At 43.3% G+C, this 17,909-nt stretch overlaps 1 protein-coding gene across 1 annotated transcript in view; it reads left to right on the forward strand.

Moving 5' to 3' along the window:
* LMX1A (LIM homeobox transcription factor 1 alpha) overlaps nucleotides 1-17,909 on the forward strand; it is a 173,952-nt gene that overhangs the window by 140,952 nt on the left and 15,091 nt on the right. The window lies entirely within an intron of this gene.

Consider the following 17,909-nt stretch of genomic DNA (forward strand, 5'->3'; position numbering starts at 1 on the left):
GTTATGACCAACCTAGATAGCATATTGAAAAGCAGAGACATTACTTTGCCAACAAAGGTCCGTCTAGTCAAGGCTATGGTTTTTCCTGTGGTCATGTATGGATGTGAGAGTTGGACTGTGAAGAAGGCTGAGCACTGAAGAATTGATGCTTTTGAACTGTGGTGTTGGAGAAGACTCTTGAGAGTCCTTTGGACTGCAAGGAGATCCAACCAGTCCATTCTGAAGGAGATCAGTCCTGGGTGTTCTTTGGAAGGAATGATGCTAAAGCTGAAACTCCAGTACTTTGGCCACCTCATGTGAAGAGTTGACTCACTGGAAAAGACTGTGATGCTGGAAGGGATTGGGGGCAGGAGGAGAAGGGGATGACAGAGGATGAGATGGCTGGATGGCATCACTGACTCGATGGACGTGAGTCTGAGTGAACTCCGGGAGTTGGTGATGGACAGGGAGGCCTGGCGTGCTGCGATTCATGGGGTTGCAAAGAGTCGGACATGACTGAGCGACTGAACTGAACTGAACTGAACTGAGGTCTCTTGGCTTCCTAGAGTGGATTAGACATGCAGGAAAGTATAGGAAAAAGCCCCGAAATAAGGAGATAGGGTATGGGGACTAGAACTCTGCTTCAGTCTCTGCTCTGACTTGCTATGGCTTCCCATAGTGTTAAGAACAAACCCAGGTCATGGCCTGTGTGCCCTCACCGGGTCTGGCATCAGCTTCTTCACCTTGTGTTCTGCCTCTCTCCTCCCGGGGACTGTGGCCCTAACCACTGAGCCCACTCAGCTCATTCTGCCCCTCTGCTGGGACATCCTGCCCTGAGCTCTCCCATGGTTTGCTCTTTCTTGTCACCTTCAAATGGTGCTTTCTCAGCAGGGGCTCCACTGACCACCCTATCTAAAAAGTCATCCTTAACTGGATTTCTCCATCACAGTCACCATATTTTAAATCTCTCCTCATTACTTTTCACTATTTAAATTCTGGAATGATCTAGTTTGTTCTTATTTAATATGTTTCCCCAAAGATAGGTAAGTTCCCCAAGAGGAAGGAGTCTCATCTATTTTATTTCCCACTGTAGTCCCCAAATCTAAAACAAGAGTGGCAACATTTTATGGGTTGAGTAAATGTTTGCCAACATAGTGAACCAAAGAATGCCTTTAACTGGTATTTAATTTCTGCTGTTTGACTGTTTCCCTAGTTTGAGACTAAAGATATTCCCCCCTTCCTTCCTTTTTTTTTTTTTTGAAATTAAAAAAAAATTGGCCATTTCTCATATTAATAAGAAAGACTCTTGTGGATAGAGTATGTGATATTACTTTATGAATATGCACTTGTAACTAAGAAAATTAACATTTTAAATTTCTTAAATGTTTCTCTGTGCCCAGTATAGGAAACTGAGATCTAGAGAAATTAATTTACTTTCAAATGAGCCAGCATGGAACCCAGGTCTCTTTGGTTTCAAAGCCCCTATTCTTAATCCTTTCACTGTGGTACTTCTGTATTTTAGAAAATTGAAACACAAGGTCAATTTTGGTCGGTTCCATTTTCTCCTTCTTCACTGTCCATACTCTGCTGTCTCTCCGTGTCTGGAATATCCTTGCTGCCTCCTCCTTTATTTTAATTTATTTTTGTTAAATCTAACCTATTCTTTCCCTAAGTCTTCTTGAGTAATCCCACCCTGATCCCCAGTGACCACATTTGATGCCCCTTTACTGAATTCTGCCCAGCATCACACTCTGATGGGGATTCTCCCCATCAGAACACTTCTGTTGATGCTTTGTAAATACTAACCTGCTATCTCCTCCACTAGACTGTATATTGTTGAGCAAGGGCTCTGTCTTGTTCATGGATGTATGCTAAATACTTTGCAAAAATAAATATTTTAAAAATAGAGAATAGAATTCTGGTTACCAAAGACTGGGTGATGGGGGATTTGGGGCAATATTATTTAAGGTTACAAACTGGGAACTAGTAGATGAATAAGTCCTGAAGATGGGATGCACAGCAGAGTGAACAAGACAATAATACTGTATCATAAACTTCACGGTTACTAAACATTTGTTGTTCAGTCACCAAGTCATGTCTGACTCTTTGCGACCCCATGAACTGCAGCACGCCAGGCTTCTCTGTCCCTCACTGTCTCCTGGAGTTTGTCCAAGTTCATGTCCATTGAATCAGTGATGCCATCCAACCATCTATATCGTCCTCTGTTACCCTCTTCTGCTTCTGCCTTCAATCTTGCCTAGCATCAGAGTCTTTTCCAGTGAGTTGGTGGTTTGCATCAGGTGCCCAAAGTATTGGAGCTTCAGCTAAACAGATGATGAGATAATTGTTCTCACCACAAAAGAGAGATGACAATTATGCAACATGATAGCTGCTGCTGCTGCTAAGTCGCTTCAGTTGTGTCCGACTCTGTGCGACCCCATAGACAGCAGCCCACCAGGCTCCCCCGTCCCTGGGATTCTCCAGGCAAGAACACTGGAGTGGGTTGCCATTTCCTTCTCCAATGCATGAAAGTGAAAAGTGAAAGTGAAGTCACTCAGTTGTGTCTGACTCTTTGCGACCCCATGGACTGCAGCCCACCAGGCTTCTCCGCCCATGGGATTTTCCAGGCAAGAGTACTGGAGTGGGGTGCCATCACCTTCTCCGGCAACATGATAGAGGTGTTAGCTAATGCTGTGGTGGTGATCATTTTGTTGTACACCTTAAAATTATGCAATGTTATGTTATATGTCAATTATATTTCAATTAAATATTTTTAATTAAAACATTTTAAGATGAATACTTGAATGATGGATGTATTAGGACCCTTGCATACTGAAAAATGTTTGTCTCTGAAAATAAAGAATCTATGAAACTAAGAACTCTTCTTCATGGGGGAATAAAATTCAGCTTTACACAAAAAGCTTGATCCATGCCTGCTTCTCAGGTGCACTCTCACTTTATAGAGCAAGACGTGTGATATAAAGAAAACCTATATTAACTTAGACCCTAATAGCAAGGGTAAGCTGCAACTGCCATTATAGTCCATCAGCCACCTACATTTTGCTGAAGCTCAGCTGTACCTGTAACGGCAGGGTATTTCCATGTTGCAAAACAAACAGAACTACCATATGACCCAGCAATCCCACTATTGGGCATATACCCTGAGTAAACCATAATTCAAAAAGACACATGTACCTCAGTGTTTATTGCAACACTGTTTACCACAGCCAGACATGGAAGCAGCCTAGATGTCCATCAACAGAGGAATGAATAAGGATGTGCTACATATACACAATGGAATACTAGCTGTTAAAAAGAATGAAATTGGGTCTTTCCTGATAACTTCTTGTCCCAGCTCTCACTGGGATCAGTAGAGATGAAACAGCTGACTGCAAGGGAGGATGCATTTAGACTTAGTCTAAGACATTAAGCTAAATGGACACATGATGACATCTGTGTTTTGTGAGTGGTTCATAACTTTGAATCATTTTGGTGAGGCAAGCAGAAGGGCCACCCGGCCCTTTTACCTCAATCCTGGAAGAGGTGATCCTGAATAGAGGGGAAAAGAGCAACTCCACACCAGGGTGAGGGAGAGCTGAGCCCTCTTAGGGCTCTCTGCTCTCTTACCAGCTCAAGTATCTGTGGGTTTGGTATTTTGAGGCCATCACACTTGACAAAGAAGAGGCAAATCTGACTCATGTGCTTGGTAGGGTACTTCAAGATGATGGATAACAAGGGCTATCCCTGCTCACGTCAACCCGAAGTCATCGTATATTCAGCCCCAATTTTCCCATTATTCCCATGCACAACCATTATTGTTTTTAAAATTTATTTCAGTGAGAACATTTAAGTGTTACTCTCTTAGTAAGTTTCAGTTATAAAATATAGTGTTATTAACTCTAGTCACCATGTTATATATTAGAGCCTCAGACCTGATTCATCTTGAAGTTTCTATCCTTTTACCAGGCTCACCCCATTTCCCCTATTCCCAAGCCCTTGGCAACTACTTTTCTTCTCCGTGTTTCAATATCTAGTCATTCTTAATGTTGTCAATTCATGTAACAGCTTAAAAGCAAAAATACTTTGAGGGTCAACATCATCAAGGTCAAAGTAGCTAGTTTGCAACCTCTGGCTTATAGACGCACATCATCCTTTTTTATCATAATTTTATTCTCCCCTAATTATCAAAACTGGCAGAAATTACTCTGAAGATTTGGGACTCGTTGGAAAGGTATGATGGCCTCTGTTGACTTAAAGGATGTGTTATTATTGCAGACCTCCCATCCCTGCCCGTATACGTATCCCTGTGTACATCTAGGCATAAGGTGGAGAAAGAGAGCAAGAGGAATGTTCTAGACCAGTGGTTCTCCGAGTGTGGTTCCTGGACCAGCAGCATCAGCATCACCTGGGAAACCATTAGAAATGAAAAACCACAGATTGCATCCCAGACCTACTGAGTCAGAGACTCTGGGGGTGCGCCCAGCAGTCTGTGTCTAACCAGCCTTCCAGGTGATTCTGAGGCATGCTCAGATTGGAGATCCACTTGTCCAGAGTCTAGACTAGAACTCCAGTGATCTTTGGTTCATAATAACAGTATTCTTCCTCTCATCCTTATTTCAACAATAAACTCCCTACTTTACAAGTAATGACAGGATGGCAAAGAAAAGTTTTTAGTATTAGAAATTCAAGGCTAAGTAACTGTAAGAAGCATTCATGATGGTGCTATTAACTATGATTTCATCAAGCTCAAAATCACATTGGGACACCCAATTTCACTTATGAGTAAGAACCATAAATACTCTGTTTAGGTCTGTAAAGGAGTTCACTGCATACAGTTATACTCAGTTGATAGTTAAATTAGGGAGAGCTCTTCCTGTGATAAATATTTATTTTTCTCACCCAGTTCTTGTGTTCTCACCCATGAAGAACCATGGCTAGGGGAAGGTCTGTTGAAGATCTGTCACTTGGGAAGGGCAGCCCAGCCAGATGGGGTCTAGGGCTTCCAGGCCAAGGGCCCATCATTCCCCAAGCTGTCCTTGGAGACTGTGCTTTCCAGTACCCTAAGGGATGGCTGCAGAACAAATTGTACCATGGCACCTGCCCCATCTGGTCCCATCACTTCAAGGCAAATAGAAGGGCAAAAAGTGGAAGCAGTGACCGATTTTATTTTCTTGGACTCCAGAATCACTGCAGGTGTCTGCAGCTATTAAATTAAAAGACATGCTCCTTGGAAAGAAAGCTATTGCTCCCCCATCCCTGGGATTCTCCAGGCAAGAGTACTGGAGTGGGTTGCCATTTCCTTCTGCAGTGCATGAAAGTGAAAAGTGAAAGTGAAGTCGCTCAGTCGTGTCTAACTCCTAGCGGCCCTATGGACTGCAGCCCACCAGGCTCCTCCGTCCATGGGATTTTCCAGGCAAGAGTACTGAAGTGGGCTGCCATTGCCTTCTCTGATGACAAACCTAAGAGTGTATTAAAAAGCAGAGACATCACTTTGCTGACAAAGGCCCATGTAGTCAAAGCTATGGTTTTTCCTTTGCCTTTAGCTTCTCTCCTCTTCTCAGCTATTTGTAAGCCCTCTTCAGACAACCATTTTGCCTTTTTGCATTTCTTCTTCTTGGGGATGGTTTAGATCACTGCCTCCTGTACAATGTCACGAACCTCTGTCCACAATTCATCAGATACTCTGTCTATCAGATCTAATCCCTTGAATCTATTTGTCACTTCCACTGTATAATTGTAAGGGATTGATTTAGGTCATACCTGAATGTTCTAGTGGTTTTCCCTACTTCTTCAATTTAAGTCTGAATTGGGCAATAAGAAGTTCACGATGTGAGCCACAGTCAGTTCCTGGTCTTGTTTTTGCTGACTGTATAGAGCTTCTCCATCTTTGGCTGTAAAAAAAAAAAATAATCAATCTGTTTTCGGTACTGATCATTGGGTGATGTTCACGTGTAGAGTCATCTCTTGTGTTGTTGGAAGAGAAAGTTTGCTATGACCAGTGCATTCTCTTGGCAAAACTCTGTTAGCCTTTGCCCTGCTTTATTTTGTTCTCCAGTGCCAAACTTGCCTGTTACTCCAGGCATCTCTTGACTTCCTACTTTTGCATTCCAGTCACCTGTGATGAAAAGAACATCTTTTTTTGGAGTTAGTTCTAGAAAGTCTTGTAAGTCTTTATAGAACCATTCAACTTCAACTTCTTTGGCATTAGTGGTTGGGGCATAGACTTGGATTACTGTGATATTGAATGGTTTGCCTTGGATATGAACATTGATAATTCTGTTATTTTTGAGATTGCACCCAAGTACAGCATTTTGTACCCTTTTCTTTGACTACTCCATTTCTTGTAAAGGATTCTTGCCCACAGTAGAAGATGTAATGGTCATTTGAGTTAAATTCACCCATTCCCATCCATTGTAGTTCAGTGATCACTAAAATGTCGATGTTCACTCTTGCCATCTCCTGTTTGACCTCTTCCAGCTTACTTTGACTCATGGACCTAACATTCCAGGTTCCTATGCAATATTGTTCTTTACAGCATCAGACTTTACTTCCATCACCGGCCACATCTACAACTGGGCTTTGTTTTTGCTTTGGCTCCACCTCTTCATTCTTTCTGGAGTTATTTCTCCACTCTTCTCTAGTAGCATATTGGGCACCTACCAACCTGAGTAGTTCATCTTTCAGTGACATTTCTGTTTGCCTTTTCATACTGTTCATGGGGTTCTCAAGAGAAGAATACTGAAGTGGTGTGCTATTCCCTTTTCCAGTGGACCACGTTTTGTCAGATCTCTCCCATGACCCAGATCTCTCCCATCTCACCCATGACCCATCTGTCTTGGGTGGCCCTACATGACCATGGCTCATAGTTTTATTGAGTTAGACAAGGCTGTGATGCAAGTGATCAGTTTGGTTAGTTTTCTGTAATTGTGGTTTCCATTCTGTCTGCCCTCTGATGGATAAGGATAAGAGTCTTATGGAAGCTTCCTGATGGGAGGGATGGGCTGTAGGAGAATCTGGGTTTTGCTCTGATGGGCAGGGCTATGCTCAATTCAGTTCAGTCACTCAGTCATGTCCCACTCTTTGCATCCCCATGGACTGCAGCGTGCCAGGCCTCCCTGACCATCACCAACTCCCGGAGTTTACTCAGACTCATGTCCATTAAGTCAGTGATGCCATCCAACCATCTCATACTCTGTTGTCCCCTTCTCCTCCCGCCTTCAATCTTTCCCAGCATCAGGGTCTTTTCAAACAAGTCGGCTCTTCACATCAGGTGGCCAAAGTATTGGAGTTTCAGCTTCACCATCAGTCCTTCCAATGAACATTCAGGGCTGATTTCCTTTAGGATAGACTGGTTGGATCTCCCTGCTGTCCAGGGGACTCTCAAGAGTCTTCTCCGCATCACATTTCAAAAGCATCAGTTCTTTGGCAGTCAGCTTTCTTTATAGCCCAACTCTCACATCCATACCTGACTACTGGAAGAACCATAGCTTTGACTAGATGGACCTTTGTTGGCAAAGTAGTGTCTCTGCTTTTGAATATGCTATCTAGGTTGGTCATAACATTTCTTCCAAGGAGCAAGCGTCTTTTAATTTCATGGCTGCAGTCACCATCTGGAATGATTTTGGAGCCCCCCCAAATAAAGTCTGTTACTGTTTCCTCTGTTTCCCCATTTATTTGCCATGAAGTGATAGGACACTGAAAGATGAGCTCCCCAGGTCAATAGGTGCCCAATATGCCACTGGAGATCAGTGGAGAAATAACTCAGAAGGAATGAGAGGGAGAGCCAAAGCAAAAACAACACCCAGTTGTGGATGTGACTGGTGATGGAAGTAAAGTCTGATGCTATAAAGAGTAATACTGCATAAGAACCTAGAATCCATCCTAGGTCCATGAAATCAAGGCAAATTGGAAGTGGTCCAACAGGAGATGGCAAGAGTGAACATCAACATTTTAGGCATCAGAGAACTAAAATGGACTGGAATGGGTAAATTTAACTCAAATGACAATTATGCCTACTACTGTGGGCAAGAATCCCTTAGAAGAAATGGAGTAGCCCTCATAGTCAAAAAAAGAGCCTGAAATGCAGTACTTGGAAGCAGTCTCAAAAATGACACAATGATCTCTGTTCATTTCCACGGCAAACCATTCAGTATCACAAGTCTATACCCCGACCAATAGAAGCTGGAGAAGCTGAAGTTGAATGGTTTTATGAAGACCTATAAGACCTTCTAAAACTAACACCAAAAAAATATGTCCTTTTCATTATAGGGGACTGGAATGCAAAAGTAGGAAGTCAAGAGATACCTGTAGTAACAGGCAAATTTGGCCTTGGAGTACAGAATGAAGCAGGGCAAAAGCTAACAGAGTTTTGCCAAGAGAATGCACTGGTCATAGCAAACACCCTCTTCCAACAACATAAGAGGCGACTCTACACATGGACATCACCAGATGGTCAATACCAAAATCAGATTGATTATTTTCTTTGTAGCCGAGGATGGAGAAGCTCCATACAGTCAGCCAAAACAAGACTGGGAGCTGACTGTGGCTCAGATCATGAACTCCTTATTGTCAAATTCAGACTTAAATTGAAGAAAGTAGGGGAAATCACTAGACCATTTAGGTATGAGCTAAATCAAATCCCTTATGATTATACAGTGGAAGTGACAAATAGATTCAGGGGATTAGATCTGATAGACAGAGTGCCTGAAGAACTATGGACGGAGGTTTCTGACACTGTACAGGAGGCAGTGATCAAGGCCATCCCCCAAAAAAAGAAATGTAAAAAGGCAAAATGGTTGTTTGAGGAGGCCTTACAAATAGCTATGAAAAGAAGAGAAGTGAAAGGCAAAGGAGAAAAGGAAAAATATACCCATTTGAATGCAGAGTTCCAAAAAATAACAAGGAGATATAAGAAAGCCTTCCTCAGTGATTGGTACAAAGAAATAGAGGCAAACAATAGAATGGGAAAGACTAGAGATTTCATCAAGAAAATTAGAGATACCAAGGGAACTTTTCATGCAACAATGGGCACAATAAAGGACAGAAATGGTATGAACCTAACAGAAGCAGGAGATATTAAGAGGTGGCAAGAATACACAGAAGAACTGTACACAAAAGATCTTCACAACCCAGATAATTGTGATGGTGTGAACACTCACACTCACCTAGAGCCAGACATCCTGGAATGTGAAGTCAAGCAGGCCTTAGGAAGCATCACTTCGAACAAAGCTAGTGGAGGTGATGAAATTCCAGTTGAGCTATTTCAAATCCTAAAAGATGATGCTGTGAAAGGGCTCTGGTCAGTAAATCTTTAATCCAGTTTTCTGTTGTTGGGTGGGGCTGTGTTCCCTCCCTGTAGTTTGGCCTCTATGGTAGAGGTTATGGTGACCTCCTTTCAAAGGCCTTATGCCCAGATGGGTGGATTCTGTGCTCCTGACCCCATGGCAGGCTACTGTCGATTTTGCCCCTCCTACCACGCTTCCCCTTGGAAGAAAAGTTATGACCAACCTAGATAGCATATTGAAAACCAGAGACATTACTTTGCCGACAAAGGTTCATCTAGTCAAGGCTATGGTTTTTCCAGTGGTCATGTATGGATGTGAGAGTTGGACTGTGAAGAAAGCTGAGCGCCAAAGAATGGATGCTTTTGAACTGTGGTGTTGGAGAAGACTCTTGAGGGTCCCTTGGACTGCAAGGAGATCCAACCAGTCCATTCTGAAGGAGATCAGCCCTGGTTTTTCTTCGGAAGGAATGATGCTAAAGCTGAAACTCCAGTACTTTGGCCACCTCATGCGAAGAGTTGACTCTTTGGAAAAGACTCTGATGCTGGGAGGAATTGGGGGCAGGAGGAGAAGTGGACGACAGAGGATGAGATGGCTGGATTGCATCACTGACTCGATGGACGTGAGTCTGAGTGAACTGCGGGAGTTGGTGATGGACAGGGAGGCCTGGCATGCTGCGATTCATGGGGTTGCAAAGAGTCGGACACGACTGAGCAACTGAACTGAACTGAGCCACCTTGTTGGGGCTTTTCCTTTGCCCTTGGATGTGGGGTATCTTTTTTTGTGGAATCCAACATTCTCCTGTCAATGTTTGTTCACTGGTTAGTTGCAATTTTGGAGTTCTCAAAAGAGAAGATGAGTGTATGTCCTTCTACTCTGCCATCTTGTATAAAAACTGTGAGAGAAAACCTTGGGTACAGGGCTTGGTATGGGTAAAAGTATGTTTTCATTAAGTATTTTATACATAGCAGTGTATGTGTGCCAACATCTTTCTAGTCTTAATTATTGTATTTTGGGTTTTCTTTGTCATGGTTTTCTCTCCTATCCTTCTTATGGAAACGTAACTGGATGGTACTGATGAGACTGTCAGTGGAATGAATGTCAGCACAAAAAAAAAGAAATTCAAATTGTAGTTTAAGGGAAGAATTTCATCCACAGTTCAGTTTATTTCAGTCGCTCAGTCATGTTCGACTCTGCGACCCCATGGACTGCAGCATGTCAGGCTTCCCTGTCCATTACCAACTCCCGGAGCTTGCTCAAACTCATGTCCATCAAATTGGTGATGCCATCCAACCGTCTCATCCTCTGTCATCTCCTTCTCCTCCTGCCTTCAGTCTTTCCCAGCATCAGGGTCTTTTCCAGGGAATCAGTTCTTCGCATCAGGTGGCCAAAGTATTGGAGTTTCAGCTTCAGCATCAGTCCTTCCAATGAACATTCAGGACTGATTTCCTTTAGGATGGACTGGTTTGATCTCCTCGCAGTTCAAGGGACTCTCAAGAGTCTTCTCCCACAGCATAGTTCAAAAGCATTAATTCTTTGGTACTCAGTTTTCTTTATTTCATCCTAGCTGAACCCAAGTATGGAAGTAGCTAGTAATTCTATAATAATTTCTATAGCTACTGGAAGTTGGTTGACACTGGTGAATTAATCTCTGAAAAATGGAAAGACAGGACTCCTCAGCATGCCTGTTAATGCACTGCATCACTTTGTTCTGTTTACTTTAGATACAAACTACTTAAAAGTAATTATTAGTCTTCTGAATGTTTAGTGTGGTGGTGTATGTGGAGGATACAAAGATGATTTAGATTTGGTCTCTATAGAAGGGATGCAAAATTGTAACAATGGTAATTAGCCAGCATTTATGAAGTTCTTACCTTGAGTTTAGTACTATACATACTGTATATAAGTTACCCATATAGTTTTTATAACTATCCTATTCAGATCAGATCAGTCGCTCAGTCGTGTCCGACTCTTTGCGACCCCATGAATCGCAGCACACCAGGCCTCCCTGTCCATCACCAACTCCTGGAGTTCACTCAGACTCACGTCCATCGAGTCAGTGATGCCATCCAGCCGTCTCATCCTCTGTCGTCCACTTCTCCTCCTGCCCCCAATCCCTCCCAGCATTAGAGTCTTTTCCAAAGAATCAACTCTTCACATGAGGTGGCCAAAGTACTGGAGTTTCAGAGAATCATTCCTTCCAAAGAAATCCCAGGGCTGATCTCCTTCAGAATGGACTGGTTAGATCTCCTGGCAGTCCAAGGGACTCTCAAGAGTCTTCTCCAACACCACAGTTCAAAAGCATCAATTCTTCGGTGCTCAGCCTTCTTCACAGTCCAACTCACATCCATACATGACCACTGGAAAAACCATAGCCTTGACTAGATGGACCTTTGTTGGCAAAGTAATGTCTCTGCTTTTGAATATGCTATCTAGGTTGGTCATAACTTTCCTTCCAAGGAGTAAGTGTCTTTTAATTTCATGGCTGCAGTCACAATCTGCAGTGATTTTGGAGCCCAGAAAAATAAAGTGTGACACTGTTTCCATTGTTTCCCCATCTATTTCCCATGAAGTGATGGGACCAGATGCCATGATCTTCGTTTTCTGAATGTTGAGCTTTAAGCCAACTTTTTCACTCTCCACTTGCACTTTCATCAAGAGGCTTTTTAGTTCCTCTTCACTTTCTGCCATAAGGGTGGTGTCACCTGCATATCTGAAGTTACTGATATTTCTCCCGGCAATCTTGATTCCAGCTTGTGCTTCTTCCAGTCCAGTGTTTCTCATGATGTACCCTGCATATAAGTTAAATAAACAGGGTGACAATATACAGCCTTGACGAACTCTTTTCCTATTTGGAAGCAGCCTGTTGTTCCATGTCCAGTTCTAACTATTGCTTCCTGACCTGCATACAAATTTCTCAAGAGGCAGATCAGGTGGTCTGGTATTCCCATCTCTTTCAGAATTTCCCACAGTTTATTGTGATCCACAAAGTCAAAGGCTTTGGCATAGTCAATAAAGCAGAAATAGATGTTTTTCTGGAACTCTCTTGCTTTTTCCATGATCCAGTGGATGTTGGCAATTTGATCTCAGGTTCCTCTGCCTTTTCTAAAACCAGCTTGAACATCAGGAAGTTCATGCTTCACATATTGCTGAAGCCTGGCTTGGAGAATTTTGAGCATTACTTTACTAGCATGTGAGATGAGTGCAATTGTGCGGTAGTTTGTGCATTCTTTGGCATTGCCTTTCTTTGGGATTGGAATGAAAACTGACCTTTTCCAGTCCTGTGGCCACTGCTGAGTTTTCCAGATTTGCTGGCATATTGAGTGCAGCACTTTCACAGCATCATCTTTCAGGATTTGGAATAACTTAACTGGAATTCCATCACCTCCACTAGCTTTGTTCGTAGTGATGCTTTCTAAGGCCCACTTGACTTCACATTCCAGGATGTCTGGCTCTAGGTCAGTGATCACACCATCATGATCATCTGGGTCGTGAAGATCTTTTTTGTACAGTTCTTCGTGTATTCTTGCCATCTCTTCTTAATATCTTCTGCTTCTGTTAGGTCCATACCATTTCTGTCCTTTATTGAGCTCATCTTTGCATGAAATATTCCTTTGGTATCTCTGATTTTCTTGAAGAGATCTCTAGTCTTTCCCATTCTGTTGTTTTCCTCTATGTCTTTGCATTGATCGCTGAAGAAGGCTTTCTTATCTGTTCTTGCTATTCTTTGGAACTCTGCATTCAGATGTTTATATCTTTCCTTTTCTCCTTTGCTTTTCGCTTGTCTTCTTTTCACAGCTATTTGTAAGGCCTCCCCAGACAGCCATTTTGCTTTTTTGCATTTCTTTTCCATGGGGATGGTCTTGATCCCTGTCTCCTGTACAATGTCACGAACCTCATTCCATAGTTCATCAGGCACTCTATTAACCCCATTTGACAAACCGAAACAATGTAGAGGCATCTTGGCTCAGACTACCAGCTAGTAAGTGATGGAGAACACTGTTGAGGCCAAGGCACTGCTCTTAACCACTGTGTTCTAGTTCCCATAATGAAATTTCATTTATTTATTTATTTATTTTGCTATTCTGAAAGGCATGTGGGATCCCCAACCAGGGATTGAACCCATGCCCCCTGCAGTGGAAGTGTGGAGTCTTAACCACTGTATCACCAGGGAAGTCCCCCATAATGAAATTTTTATATTATTCCAGTACAATTTTTTTTTAAAAATCTGAGCATTTGTCATTTTGTTTTTGTTTAAACGGTTGGAGAATAATGTCGAACAACATATACAATTGTCTTCTAACTTGAATATACTTGAGTAACTAAAACATTGGAGGTAGACAAGCAGGTGCTCTAGGTATTTGGAAAGGGATGAAATTGACTTGGGAAGGAGCTGAGGGAGGCTTCAGGACAAGATAAATGTGGATCTTTTTAGTGGAGAATTATGGAAACAAAAGAAGGTTTCGCCCTGCCCCCCGTCATTTCTTGGCTAATTACTCTGTTTTATTTTATTCTTAACATTTTAACATTGCTAGCAGCTATGCTAAGTTTTTCTTTCCTCCTTATCTCTCTTCTCCCACTAGGGATAGGAGAACAGTGACTTCCTGGACCTTGTCCATGCCTCCTTATCCTGGGTCTAGTACCTGTACACAGGAGGCACACTCATGTGTGGTTGTTGAATGACAGGGATTTTGTATGAGAACTGTGAGTTTCTTAATCAGTGGAAACATATAAGTTCATGAATACCCAAGAGGCATAATAAAGTCAAAATATTTAAAATATCTCACATTTTTATGCTATTTTACGAATATTTTTCAAAGTGCTTTTACCTATTCTTACTGCTGAGTTCATAATTCCATCAGGGTAGCTTATCAGGTCTTTATTCCCCTGATTTTACAAATTAGGAAGGTGGGGCTCAGAGAAGAAAGGTCATTTGCCTTAGGTCACACAGCAGATGAGTGGTGGATGTAATATCAGAGGCTAGGTGTCTGACTTCACTTGGCCCTTTTCTTTTGAGTCTATCAGTGGTTTATAGAATGGTCTAGAGTCTGAAGGCCTGACTGGGTATTGGCCTTGGTTTGTCTTCCAAACCAGCAGAGCGCCTGGCAGAACCAGAACATCTAGACCAAGGGGGTAGGCAGTCAGATCAGCTGTGGTTCTCTAGGCAAATTCTCTTTGTGATTAAGTCCACAGCGAATTCATCCTAATATTTAGAATGTTTTAGCCAATTCACCCCAGCTCCCTAGTCACCTAGAGGATTGTTGGTCTGGGTCTTTTTAACTTAGATAATTAACCCTTTGTCTTCCATTCCAGATAATTTTATCTCCTGAAGACTGGTGATTAATGCAGCAAAATTGGATTATTCCAAAGAGATATGGTATTCAATCCACTTAAGTCAGTTCCTAAGTTTGGAGCAAACACACTCAAACCTTAATAATATAACCAAATACAGTGTCATGCCCATCACACCCCATGCCTAGTAAGCCATCAGGTTAGCGGATTAATGAGCTTGTATTGAGACTGAGAGACTTCCCAGGTGGCTCAGTGGTAGGTAAAGAATCTGCCTACCAACAGGAGATGTGAGTTTGAACCCTGATTTAGGAAGATCCTCTGCAGAAGAAAATGGCAACCCACTCCAGTATTCTTGCCTGGGAAATTCCATGGACAGAGGAGCCTGGTGGGCTACAGTCTGTGGGGTCGCAGAGTCAGAGATGACTTAGCGATTAAACAGCAGTTGAGACTGAGAGCAGAACCCCAGATATCTGATTTGACTTGTTATGAGCTTCCTGACCTTCTCTAAGTCTGGCTGAATAAAAAAGAATGAGTTGTGGTTTAGGCTTCCATGCTTGATTGGAATACAGTGATGGTGGTGGAGAGGTATTTTCTGATGTCCTGATTACCAAGATTTCCAGTACTGACAAAGCTATGCATAGTTCCATTGAACATTTACCTCTGCTTATCAGTTGGGGTTGCATGTGGCCATCTTTTCATTAAAAAGGGGAGGCCAAAGAGATGGGAAAACTCAGAGAGGAAAAGATACAGAGTGTGTGTGCCTGTATAGAAGGGAGAGGGAGTGAGGCAGGGTAAATGTCAACAGAAAGCCTACTGAAATGTGAAAAGACCCCAAACTGATGCAGATCTACAGAAATTCCACTAGTCAGACCAGGACTGTTTCTGTTCCCGACAAACTTCCCAGGCTCAAGGGGAACTTCAGGAACACCAGCCAGCCAAGGAAAGCAAAAGGAGAGGGTGCTAGGCTGTGGGGGGCACCTGCATTCTCAGAGTGGAGACCGAGCTCCCCTTGGGGGACTACCCGGACGCCTGAGCTGGGTGCCCCTCTCCCTCTGCTTGGCACAGGAGCCTCCATCTGCAGTGGACATCACTAAACAGAGGGGTTCTTCTTGGGACCCCTTACCCGTGGCCTGCTCAGGAGTGTAGCTCTGCTCCTGTCTGCCCTGATCCTGAAATGCTAGGTGCCCCGTGACTGAGGATCCTCCCAGAGTGAGGGTTGGAGTGGCAGGGTGTGCCTGGGGAGAGTGGGGTGGAGTGAGGGGAACCAGGATTTAAAATAAGGTCTGTCCTTTTTGGACTGAAAAGAATGGCTTTTCCAGCAGGAGCTCAGAGTGGAAGATCCATCACCCTGGAAACCCTTCCCTTTTCTCTCCTTACTCTTTAATAACAGTGATGCTGCCTCATCTGGTGATCCAAGTCCCAGGTATCCTTGGATCATCAGAACCCTGGGAGGCAGCGGAGGCAGGAGAGGGAAAATGGAAGTGGAAGACAGAGCATCCCAGCTGTGTGCCCTTTGGCAAAATATCACTCACCTCCCTGGGGCCTGGTTTACTCATGTGTAGTTTAAAAAAAAGGGGGACAGATAATAACACAATTTCTGCCTCCTAGTGTTCCAACAGAAACAATGAAATAATGCAGTTGTAAAGTGAAGCTTTCAAGTGTTAGTTAAGGGAAAGGGCTGTTTTTTTCATTTTATAGATAAAGAAATTGAGTCTCAGCAATGTGAGGAATCTATCCAAGGATACACAGCTGAGTAGTAAAACTAGAACTAGAATCCAGGTCTCCTGTTTCATGGCCAGAGTTACCTTCCACCAGGTAGGTAACTGCTCTTTTGATATAAAGAGTGGTCTTTCAGTGGTTACGGGAGACCTAGCTCCTAAACTGCCCCCACTCCTGGGCCAGGGCCCACACAGGTGACTGTCATTTGTTTATGCCTTATTTTCTGGGTAAAAAGTCTGAATCTCTGCTCCCTGCAGGAGTGTTTCTCACCTGGGCTTGGAAGTAGGCAAGCTTGGTGTGAAACTTGGCCCCACCACCTGGACCCTGTGTGTTGGGGGAGGTTCCTGAAGCTTTCTGAAGCTGTGATTATTCCTTAGATAGGAGAGGAGTTCTTCCGGTACCTGCCATGCTGTGTTGCCATGGAGAGGAGGTGAAATGTTTACCCTGGACACAGAGACTGACACCTAACTGGTGCTTGGGATGTGGGCCTTCTCTTTTCTCAGGTTCCTTGTCTAGTGCTTTCTAGACTTCCCTGGTGGCTCAGACGGTAAAGCGTCAGTCTACAATGCGGGAGACCCAGGTTCGATCCCTGGGTCGGGAAGATCCCTTGGAGAAGGAAATGGCAATCCACTCCAGTACTATTGCCTGGAAAATCCTATGGACAGAGGAGCCTGGTAGGCTACAGTCCATGGGGTCTCAAAGAGTCGGACACGACTGAGAGACTTCACTTTTGTCTAGTGCTGAGACTCGAGAGACTTCCTCAGCCCACTCTGCAAAGCGGACCTGAGGGCCGGGTGGCATCATACACATGTAGACACTGGTGTCTGCTTTCCTGGACCTCACGGCCCTTACCCGGGTCCACACTTTCCTGTGTAGCTCCAGCCACAGAACTGCCCCCATGTCTCATTGCTAATGACATTGGCTCAGAAACATCTGGGCCCCTGGAGAAAGCTCCACGTGGCCTCTCCTGCTGTTCTTCTTCCCCAGATGTGCACACCCTCTGAGGCCCTGAGGTCCCCCTACTAGCCTGCATACACATTCTTTCCCCTTTTCTCCAGTCTCAGGCTGAGCCCTTTTCCCCACTCCTGCCCTCTCCCCTGTGCCTGTTCGGACCAACTCCTTCTTCCTCCCTTGCATTTAGACTCCTGCCTTCACTGGCTCGTCTGGCTCATTGACACCCTTCTTTCTTCAATGCCTTTATTTTTAAAAATTGAAGTATAGTTGATTTAGAGTGTTGTGTCAGTCTTGGGTATACAGCAAAGTGATTTAGCTATACATACATATATATTCTTTTTCAGGTTCATTTCCATTATAGTTTATTACAAGATATTGAGTATAGTTCCTCATGCAATATAGTAGGACCTTGCTGTTTATTTTATATATGGTATAAGTATAGAGCTATATAGTATAAATATAGTACTATATAATACTATACATATAGTATTATCAATATATAGTGTATCTGCTAATCCCAAACTCCTAATTTATCCCTTCCTTCTTTCCCCTTCTAAATGCCTCCATTTTTATTGATAGTCTTTTTTTACCATGCCTGAAACTCATAACCAAATACTATGTTATATTTATTGTTTCACACATGCTAACTCTCTCACATGCTCGCTTTCTGTTCCTTGAGAGCAA

The sequence above is a fragment of the Bos indicus genome, chromosome 3, assembly GCF_029378745.1.
Source record: "Bos indicus isolate NIAB-ARS_2022 breed Sahiwal x Tharparkar chromosome 3, NIAB-ARS_B.indTharparkar_mat_pri_1.0, whole genome shotgun sequence".
Lineage (NCBI taxonomy): Eukaryota > Metazoa > Chordata > Mammalia > Artiodactyla > Bovidae > Bos > Bos indicus.